General features: G+C 33.0%; 2 non-coding genes across 2 annotated transcripts; both read left to right on the forward strand.

Annotated features, from left to right (window-relative positions):
• The first annotated feature begins 515 nt into the window (after positions 1 to 515).
• Positions 516 to 599, forward strand: LOC121226061 (small nucleolar RNA snoR117). The gene has a single exon (XR_005923958.1). It is a non-coding gene; the product is annotated as a small nucleolar RNA snoR117 (small nucleolar RNA).
• A 356-nt stretch (positions 600 to 955) lies between these two features.
• On the forward strand, positions 956 to 1,055 carry LOC121226022 (small nucleolar RNA Z103). Its single transcript, XR_005923922.1, has one exon. It is a non-coding gene; the product is annotated as a small nucleolar RNA Z103 (small nucleolar RNA).
• The last annotated feature ends 8,542 nt before the right edge of the window (positions 1,056 to 9,597 follow it).

Genomic DNA, 9,597 nt, shown 5'->3' on the forward strand with positions numbered 1-9,597 from the left:
TTATAATGATTTATTTAATCGAACCGTATAATCAATGGTTTGTTTAGTTTGACTATCAATCCGGTTATAAAAACCTTATTGAAGTATATTTTAATTTTTAATTTTTTACTTTATAATTTGATACATACAAATAATCAACCAAGCTCGAAGCATAGGGGAGGATATAGTAAAAAGGTTAAGACTAGTCTGTGTATTTGAGAAATTGATGGGCTTAAAAGGGCCTTTCGTGGCAGGTTTGGATTTGAAATAAATATAGTCCATATGATAAAGCTGGATTTGTAGTTTCATTTACTCACAAAGGACAAGGAGGTAACTGGATACAGCTCAAGCAAATTAGGGTTTCTCAAATTCTCCTCTATTATAAATAGCATCCCTCTCCAGTCATCCATATAACTGAGGCAGTCGCCTCCTCCTGCTTATTTTTCTTTAAAACGTCTCTTAATCCATTCTTGTTTTAGTATCTTATTTTTATGATGAATTTGAAATATGTTAGTGATTGATGTTCTCGAATCGATTGCCTGTGATGTTAATAAATTTGTCCGTACCATCTGAGAATACTTTCTCTGATGCATTCATTCTAATTCTATTTTCGGAGGCAACTTTCCCTCTGATATTATTTTCTATCTATTTTCTGTGATTATTGTTTCTATGATCTTTTTGTTCTGTGATTGTTAAAATTGTATCAAGAAATAGTGAGTAGTCCCATCTCCTTGATTTGATCGTGTTTTCTTTTTTAAGAAATTAAATGAAAATTAGATGAATAAAAGTGTAATGAAGGCAATAAATTAGAGTCACTGTTGCGCTTTAATTAAAGTAGCGACTTCAGCGCTGTACGTTGCCGATACTGATTTGGGGCTGAGATTCTGGCATTTTACTGTTCTTTATCCTCGAGTTTTATGCATTCAGATGCCCCTAAATATTTATTTTCAATTTTTAAAATAAACAAAGAATGAAGATGGAAGTGATGATTATTTCCCCAGATGATCGAAGCTGAACAAACTGTGCGAATTTTTTTCTCCAATTAGTTGGAGATCCAAGCCAGAACTCTGATCCGTCTTCATTTATTCTCCAAAATAGTTTTTATAGCATTCGGTCTCTTTTGGTTTGATGTTTCGACAAATTTATTATTTCGTAACTGATTAATTTCTCTCTAGATAATCGGTGCTGAACATGCTGTTTGATATAATTCTCATTTTTTAATGACAACTCAAACCTCGATTGAATCTCTTCTATATTTTATTCGATTTCCATTATGTTATAATCAAGGTTATAAGGTTTTTCCAGTTAAAGTTTTTGTAACGAATTATGCTATTGACTTGGGATGTACAGTAGAATTAAATAGGAACAGATGGGGATAAATTTTACATGATGAAATTGAAATCAAATTTAAATGAGCATTATACTTGTGATTTTCTGGATTTAGTTTATAATTGTGAGCGAAATTAGTTTACAAGTAGGATGGTAATTTACAATTTTTGTTTCACTTAGTAAGTTATATTTGTCTTGTTTTGAATCTCTTATTTCGACCCTACGATTTTTGAATTAGATTGATTCATTTGAAATTTTATCATTTTGATATATTTGGGTCATGCGATTCCAAAATGTTATGGTGGGCTCTTAGTTTGATTACACCTTAGATATACCCTGGATTTTGATTTTAAATGTTTGTTGAATTGGGAGCCCAACTGGGAAGTAGATTTTTTCTTCATAAAAAAGTTCATTTCATACATTGGCTTTTACAAGGGAGACAAATAAGAAACACTCTAGTAGAGCTATATAGAGAAAAGCTGGTAAGCTGATTTTGGTTGGTTGCTTCCTTTTAGTGTGTTTGTTTTTGGGCATTTTCCTTTCAGGGTTGAAGCACCGTACAATGGTTATCTTAAAGTGTGTTTGGATGGACGGTGAATTTAGTTGCGGTTAGTGTAAAAACAGTGGTGGTAGTGAGATTGAATATTATAGCGTGAGATAAAAAATAAACTAAACGCATCGCACCTCATCCAATCGTCCATCTAAACTTACCTTTAGTGAAAAATATATTGTAGATGATTACTCCGGAATGTTCTCAAAGAAATCTTACAATCATTAACTAATTGTTGAAGAAGTCGTGCTGATGGTATGTGCTTTGACAACGATATTTTCAATGTTTAAGTTAAATGTTGGTTGGAAGCTATCCTTTAAGGTTCATAATTTTGCAATTGTCTTGTCATTATGTCTGATGAGCTTGAACTAGTATCAATCTGGTGGGTTTCCTTTTGACCCACATGGTTCTGTGAAACCCGATAAAGTTTTGCCTAACCCTGGCAATCAAATTGGTGAACTGATTGGTGGTGGAAAATTCTAGACAGGGCTTGTTGGGAAGTAATCATAAAATTGGGTGGCATCAAAATTTGGAATGAAAAAACAAAACAGGGTCTCTGTTAAGCTGAGTCAGCCGTGAGTCAGGAATTTTGGTAGATACGGATATCGACTTTTGGATGCAGACAAGGATTAGACTGGAAACTGACCACGATGAAGGCTCCAACGACACAATCCAACGGGCAACATTAATGAGGGCACATCAATCGTCCTCACAAAAGAATGGGGAAGAAATGTGGTCTACTTCTGAATTAGATGATAAGAGATCTCATAATCACAAAACAGTGGAGAAGATTGGATATCCATAGCTATTTTCTCTAATTTCAGAATACTGACTCTGGACTACGAATGGATCATGTTAGAGGACAATTTATTATTGAGGCAGATATTTTTAATTCGGTTGGTGTGTGGGTCAGGTTTTTTGAGATGCCTATTGAGTACTATTTTGTCATCATTTTCATTACAAATCCGGCGAAATATTGGGGGCTTAGGGTTTAGGGTTTAGAAAATCTTTGGAGCGGATTGTTACACAATGTCGGAAGCAAGAGTAAGATTGCGGAATGTGATTATTTTTCTGAACAAATTCAAATACCCTACCCATTATCACTAGTGGAATTGTTAAAGATAAATTGGGGTTGATAAACTTTGCATTGGATGTGGCAAAATAGGATAAAAGAAATGATGCATGCTGAAAAGAAGTTATCATCCAAAGTGAAGAGCCAAACCCAGTGAGGTAGGAGATAGGAGTTGTAAGATCACAGAAAGTAAATTATTCATGCAAATGGAGGTCGAATCTACAATAAATATGAAGACGCATGATAACAAGTAACACATCATTTGAGATAGGTGTGCAAGCAAGCTCTAGTATTGACCTTGCCAAAATTAGGGAAGATAAAATCTGCCTATTTTACCACTTCTAAAAGTTACCCAAATAGAGTTTGGGGAAAAAGAACTATAACTCACAAGGCTATAGAATTAAGATCGAAAACATTTGATCTAGGTGAGGATTCTAAAAATATGCCTTGGGATATGAGATTTGTCAAATTATTAATTTGAAAAGTGGAAGTATCCGGGTCAACTAATGTTAAATGGAATGTTGTTTTGAGTGGTACAACCGTCCTTGGAAGAAATGCATAATAACAGGGAAAAAATAGAACTTAAAAGATGCGTGAACTACCTATATCTGTAAGACTTTGTTCAAATTTGAAATCATTAATAAATCTCAATACAAGCGTCAATTACAACTCAATCCAAATATTTTTAATGAGCTATTTCCTACTGAAGGTTATGAAACAATTCTTGAATGTTAATTAATAAGCTCTCAACCGCACCAACACAAAGTTACTAGTTGAATTGGAATGTGTTGTCTCAACTTGTTCAAATAACAGAGGATGATACTCCCTTATATAAACTTTGATTCTGCTTTTAGCATCTTGATAGAATAATCTTCCTTAAAACAAGACCAGATTCTTGAAATTTCTTCTCGTACTCCGCGATATTAATCTCCCATTCTTCTTAATCACTATCCTTCAACAAAGGAAAGCATAAAACCAAAAAATCTTGAACCATACATTATTGAGATCATGCAAGTCCTATTGTTGTTGTCACTAAGATAAGGAACAAAAGGTCAAACAACTAAGCACAAGTCAAAAATTTCAAATTACACACGACACTAGTAATGTTTCTTGGGATACTTGTTTCTTTTTCCTGTTTCAACAATTAGTGTAGCTGTAATAGTTAGTTTTTTTTCAGTGAAGTCGAAATTGGCGATTTCGGAATCCAATTACCGATACTTGAGTTCGTAAATATTATTATTTAATATTTACGAAGTTAGTAAAGTTTGATTAAAGTTTGGTCTTTTAATTTTGTCAATTGGATAGTTAATTAAGGTACAAAGACTAAATTGTAAAAGTGGTCAAAATTAATCACTATAAATTTTTAATTAATTGAAGGACCAATTGAGCAATTTGTTCCTTCCTAATTTGTCAAACGGTGGTGGATGACATTTAACATCCACTAAGTTTGTTAATTAGGCTTAAGTTTAATTATACTAATGTTAATTAATTTAATTATAATTAATTAAAGGTTAAGTATACAAGTTAAATTATGTTATCATCTTCTTTTTTGTTCTTTTTTTTCTTCATCGTTTGAAATAAAAGAAACCTAATGGCTTCTCGTGTAGTCAAGCTTTCAATTTTCAAATTTTAAGTTCAATTTAGTTATTTTCTTGTAATTTTTATGTTTTTGAGATCTCGGGAGTTTGATTTAGCTAACCTATATATTAATTTGTAAAATTGTTAAGTTTCTAAAAGTTTTTATTGATGAATGCTTGAAGAAATTGGTGTTAATTTCTTAGATTCTAAGCTTAGATATGAAAAAATGATTAGTTTGTAAAGTTTAATTGTTAGTTTTTGAATATAGGGACTAAAGTGTAAAATTTCACAATTGGTATGAAATTTCTAAAATTATGGATAGTAGAGAACCTTAGAAGGATATAATTGAGATCGATTTCAAAATCAATGCTCAAATTTGAAAGTTATGGTAATTTCGGCTTTACGGACTAAATTGCATAAAATGAAAAACTTTAAGGAATGTTCAAAAAGTGAAATTGAATTGTCATATGCACATAGTAGGATGTTATAAGGTATTTGAAAATGATAAATTGAAATGAATTGTCATAAATATTAGGATTTGAATCAATCAGAAGATAATAGAGGAAAAGATAAAATTGCAAATTAGTCCTTAACGTCTTGTTTGTTGTTGTTTTTCCAGGTAAGCTCATATGGAACTTACTATATTATTTATGTTATATTTGAATTATATTATAATGTCTATTAGTTTAGGTTAATTGTAATTTCATAATGTTGGCATCTAAAGGACTAAATTGTAAAGTATGAAAAATATAGTTATTACGTAAATATACAATGTATTGAATGGATGTGAAATTGTTATATTATTTAATGATATGTATATGTTGATGTTATAAGATTTGAAATGATATAGAAACTGTAATAGTGTCGTGTGAACTTAGTAAATGATTGGGATACGAATGACATGCCATTAGGGTTCAAAAGGAAATAGGGTTTTTAATGAAGGATTTATTTAACGATGGTTTTAGATTTAACATGTGTGCAGATTCTGTGAAGCTTGTGTGGGCAGCATCGAATATGGTAACTTGTGTAAGCAACCTTGGTTTTGAAGCTTATGTAAGTAGCCAAAATATGTCAGCTTGTGTGAGCAAATTAGTCCCGTGTATTCGGATTCAACTTACTATAGTTGTTTAGGTGAAAAGAGAAATGAAAATATACTAATGGTATTATAATGGTTGAAATGAATTTATGTGATTGGAGTTACACATGTTTGAAATTTGAATATGATTTAAATTGCATATGTCATAAGATGGAATGTGATATCTATATGATTGTGATATAAGTTCATGTTATAAAGATGAACTTACCTATTTGATTTATTAGTTGATTTGCATATAAATGTATGAGATGCCAAAGGGATTTCATGCTTAATTCCAATGTATTTTAATTGCCTAATTATTGGTATGTTAAGGTATTTGTTGATTTGCATATAAATGTATAAGATGCCAAAGGGATTTCTTGCTTAATTCCAATGTATTTTAATTGCCGAATTGTTGGTATGTTAAGGTAAGTTAAGTAAATTTCATATGGACTTACTAAGTATTCATTATGCTTATTCGTTACTTTTCTTTCTCCCTGTAAATTGTTGATTTGCGGAACCCATCGACTGGATCAACTCGAAGACCACACTATAATACTATAGAGTTGATTGTCTTTTGATCATTTTAGTTTGGTTATGTGGCATGTGCATGGGTGTTACTGTGTTAACTTTGAATTTGATAGTTGATTAAACTTGGTAAATGTTTTAATTATGGAATGTTAATGATCAAATATGTAATTGTATGCTTGGTAACTTGCATGATGTTGTGTATACCATTTTATACTGCATAATGGAGCTTGATATGGCACAACTAAATGTTGGTTTGGATGTCTTTAAAGCATGATTGTAAATGTGAAGTTTGAATATATTGAATTGATATGAAATGGTGTCAAATTGAGGCATATTGGCTCGATTGGTTTTGAAAATGGTTAAATGGATGTTATGGAATGCTTTTTGGTTGGTTTTGTGCAGGTACAAAGGTACAATTATGCACCAAATGGGTTAATAGTGTAGTTGGCTTGATATAAGTACTAAAAGGCCTAATTTGTACAAAAAATAGAGTCATCGTCTCGACAACCACATTTTTCTCGTCGCAACGTTGGCCGACAATATGTGACGTTGTGACGTCGACTGGCCTAACGTTGTAATGTGATAAACTGTTTGGCGACATCATGACATGGAGAAGGTGACATCATGATGTTGGCCTTGAACTTTTAAAATTTTACAATTTGGTCCTATGTTATGCTCGGGTCTATAAAAGAGATTTTGTAAGCTCAATTTAGGCTCGAATTTATTTGTATAACATAATGTAAATGTGTTTAAGACATGATGAAATGTTTGAGTTATTTATTTATGGTGTCTTTGATGGTAGTTACTTCAGCAACGACTGTAGCATCTTATAACTCAGACCCGACGATTAGGTCGGGTAAGGGGTGTTACATTTGTGGTACCAGAAATACAATTTAGTCAATTTTAGGATTGAAACGTAACACTTACGAGTCTAGAAATACATGCCACATTAACTTGTGATAGTGTGATGTCTTCTTATCCGATTTGACTCTATTTTTCTTATGGAAAACCATATCGACTGAAACAAACTGTGCAATATCTGATGAGGTAGATAGTAATGCTCCAACTTTTGATCAAGGAGCCAATCATAGTGTTCCAATTCCACAAATGCCTAGACATGAGGTGAGAGATGTCTTTTTTTCAGATGATGAACCATTGGTTTACGCATTTTTTGGGAGGTAACCCTTTAGCTCTGCAACCTCAGGTATAACCTCCACCCCCAATTGTGCCTCATATGGCACCCCATTGTCCTCTGAATCAAAATACAATAACTGTTCACCGACCTCCAATTGATAAGATTTGAAAGTAAGGGGTTGAAGAATTTCAGGGTAAAAATGATGATCCGACCAAAGCTGAATACTGGTTGGAAAATACTTAGCGAGTTCTTGATCAAATTGTATGCTTTCTCGAAGATAGTTTAAGATGCGTGGTATCACTACTGAAAGATAAAGCTTATCAGTAGTGGACTACTCTAACAGTGGTTGTACTGAAAGGTTGAGTGAATTGGGACTTTTCCAGTTTGAATTTAGAAAGAAATATATTAGTCAACTGTATTTAGAAAATAGAGAAAGAGTTTTTAAAATTGAAGCAGGGAAGCATGTCAGTTGCTGGGAACGAGTGAGAATTTTTCTGACTCAGTAAATACGCTCAAGAGATTGTACCGATAGAGTCCAAGTTGTACACTCGCTTAGAATGGGAATTGAATGAAAATGCCTAAATGTTAGTGGGGTTTTGGAATTGAAATAGTTCATGATTTTATCTTAAAGAGCACAAAAGATGGAGGATATATGCAAAAAAAAAGGGTCAAACCGAAGCTTTGAGATATTGGTAAATAGAGTATGACTAGATCATTTTTGACCCTTCCACCGAAGAACTCTAGGGATTTACACAGTAATTTCACTTCTCCATCAAGGTTTTCATGAAGAGGTAGATTGAGATTGAGCAACTTAAGATCTCAGACTACACTAGCAGCCAATGTCAATAGTGTTTGAAATATAGATAGATCGATATGTGAGCACTGTGGAAGAAACCATAGAGGAGAGTGCACAATAAAAAGCGGGGAGTGTATCTCGTGTGGTTCCAAAGATCATTAGAAACGAGATTGGCCGAATTGGGCAGATTGAAATAAAGAACAAAGTGTGAAGTCTGTAACCACTCCTCAGAGAGGTAGACAATCGGGAAATAGCGCTAATGCTAGATCTAGTCGAGTTGGGACCAAAGATATGATTGTTAGACTAGAAGCTCGGGCACCTGCCAGGGCTTATGTTATTTGAGCTCGTGAGGAAACTTTTTCTCTTGATGTCATCGCTAGTACATTTCTGTTTTGGATGTTACTGTACATGCATTGATTAACACTGGGTCAACACATTATTATATATACACTACTTTAGTAACTGAAAAGAACATACCAGTAGACTCGACTGAGTATGATGTCAGAGTAATGAATTATTTGGGTCAGAGTGTCATAGTTAACAAGATATGTAAAAACTGTCCACTAAGAAGGCTATAAATTTCCTACCGATCTAATGTTATTGCCATTCGACGAGTTTGATGTTTTACTTGGCATGGAATTGGTTGACCCTACATGACGCTATGGTTAATTGTAGACATAAATGGATTGTACTGAGATGCCAGAATGATGAAATGATTAATGTTGAGATTGAGAGAATTGATTGTGCGACCAATATCATATCAGCGATATCAGGATGTCAATTGATCAGAAAAGGTTGTGAAGTGTATCTGGCTTGCAACTTAAATACCAGAGTGACAGAATCGAAAATTGAATATGTACCGACAGTTATTGAATTTACTAACATGTTTCCTGAAGAATTTCCAGAGTTAGTACCTAAGAGGGAAGTTGAGTTTGTAATTGAAGTGACACTCGGAACATCTTCGATTTCAATTGTTTTGTATAGAATGACTTCAACTGAGTTAAGAGAGTTAAAAGCATAGTTACAAGAGTTATTATATCAGGGATTTATTCGATCGAGCATTTCACCTTAGGGTGCTTCAATTCTATTTGTGAAAGACAAAGATAAAATTACGAGATTGTGCTTTGATTACAGACAACTGAATAAAGTAGCGATAAAGAATAAATATTCGTTGCCTCGTATTGATGACTTGTTCAATTAGTTGAAGGTAGCTATCTTATTTTCTAATATTGATCTCTGATCAGGTTACTATCAGCTCTGAGTCAAGGAACCAGATGTACCAAAAACTGCTTTCAAGACTCGATACGAACATTACGAATTTTTAGTAATCCCATTTGGACTTACCAATGCCCTAATTGCATTTTTGGATTTGATGAATAAAATATTTTAGTTATATTTGGACAAATTTGTTGTTGTTTTTATCGATGACAATCTGATATACTCAAAGAATGAAACTGGACATGCTTAGCATCTAAGAACAATATTGCAAACATTGTGAGAAAAAATAGCTAATGCAAAATTTAGTAAATGCGAGTTCTAGCTACGAGAAGTT

The sequence above is a fragment of the Gossypium hirsutum genome, chromosome D13, assembly GCF_007990345.1.
Source record: "Gossypium hirsutum isolate 1008001.06 chromosome D13, Gossypium_hirsutum_v2.1, whole genome shotgun sequence".
Taxonomy (NCBI): Eukaryota; Viridiplantae; Streptophyta; class Magnoliopsida; order Malvales; family Malvaceae; genus Gossypium; species Gossypium hirsutum.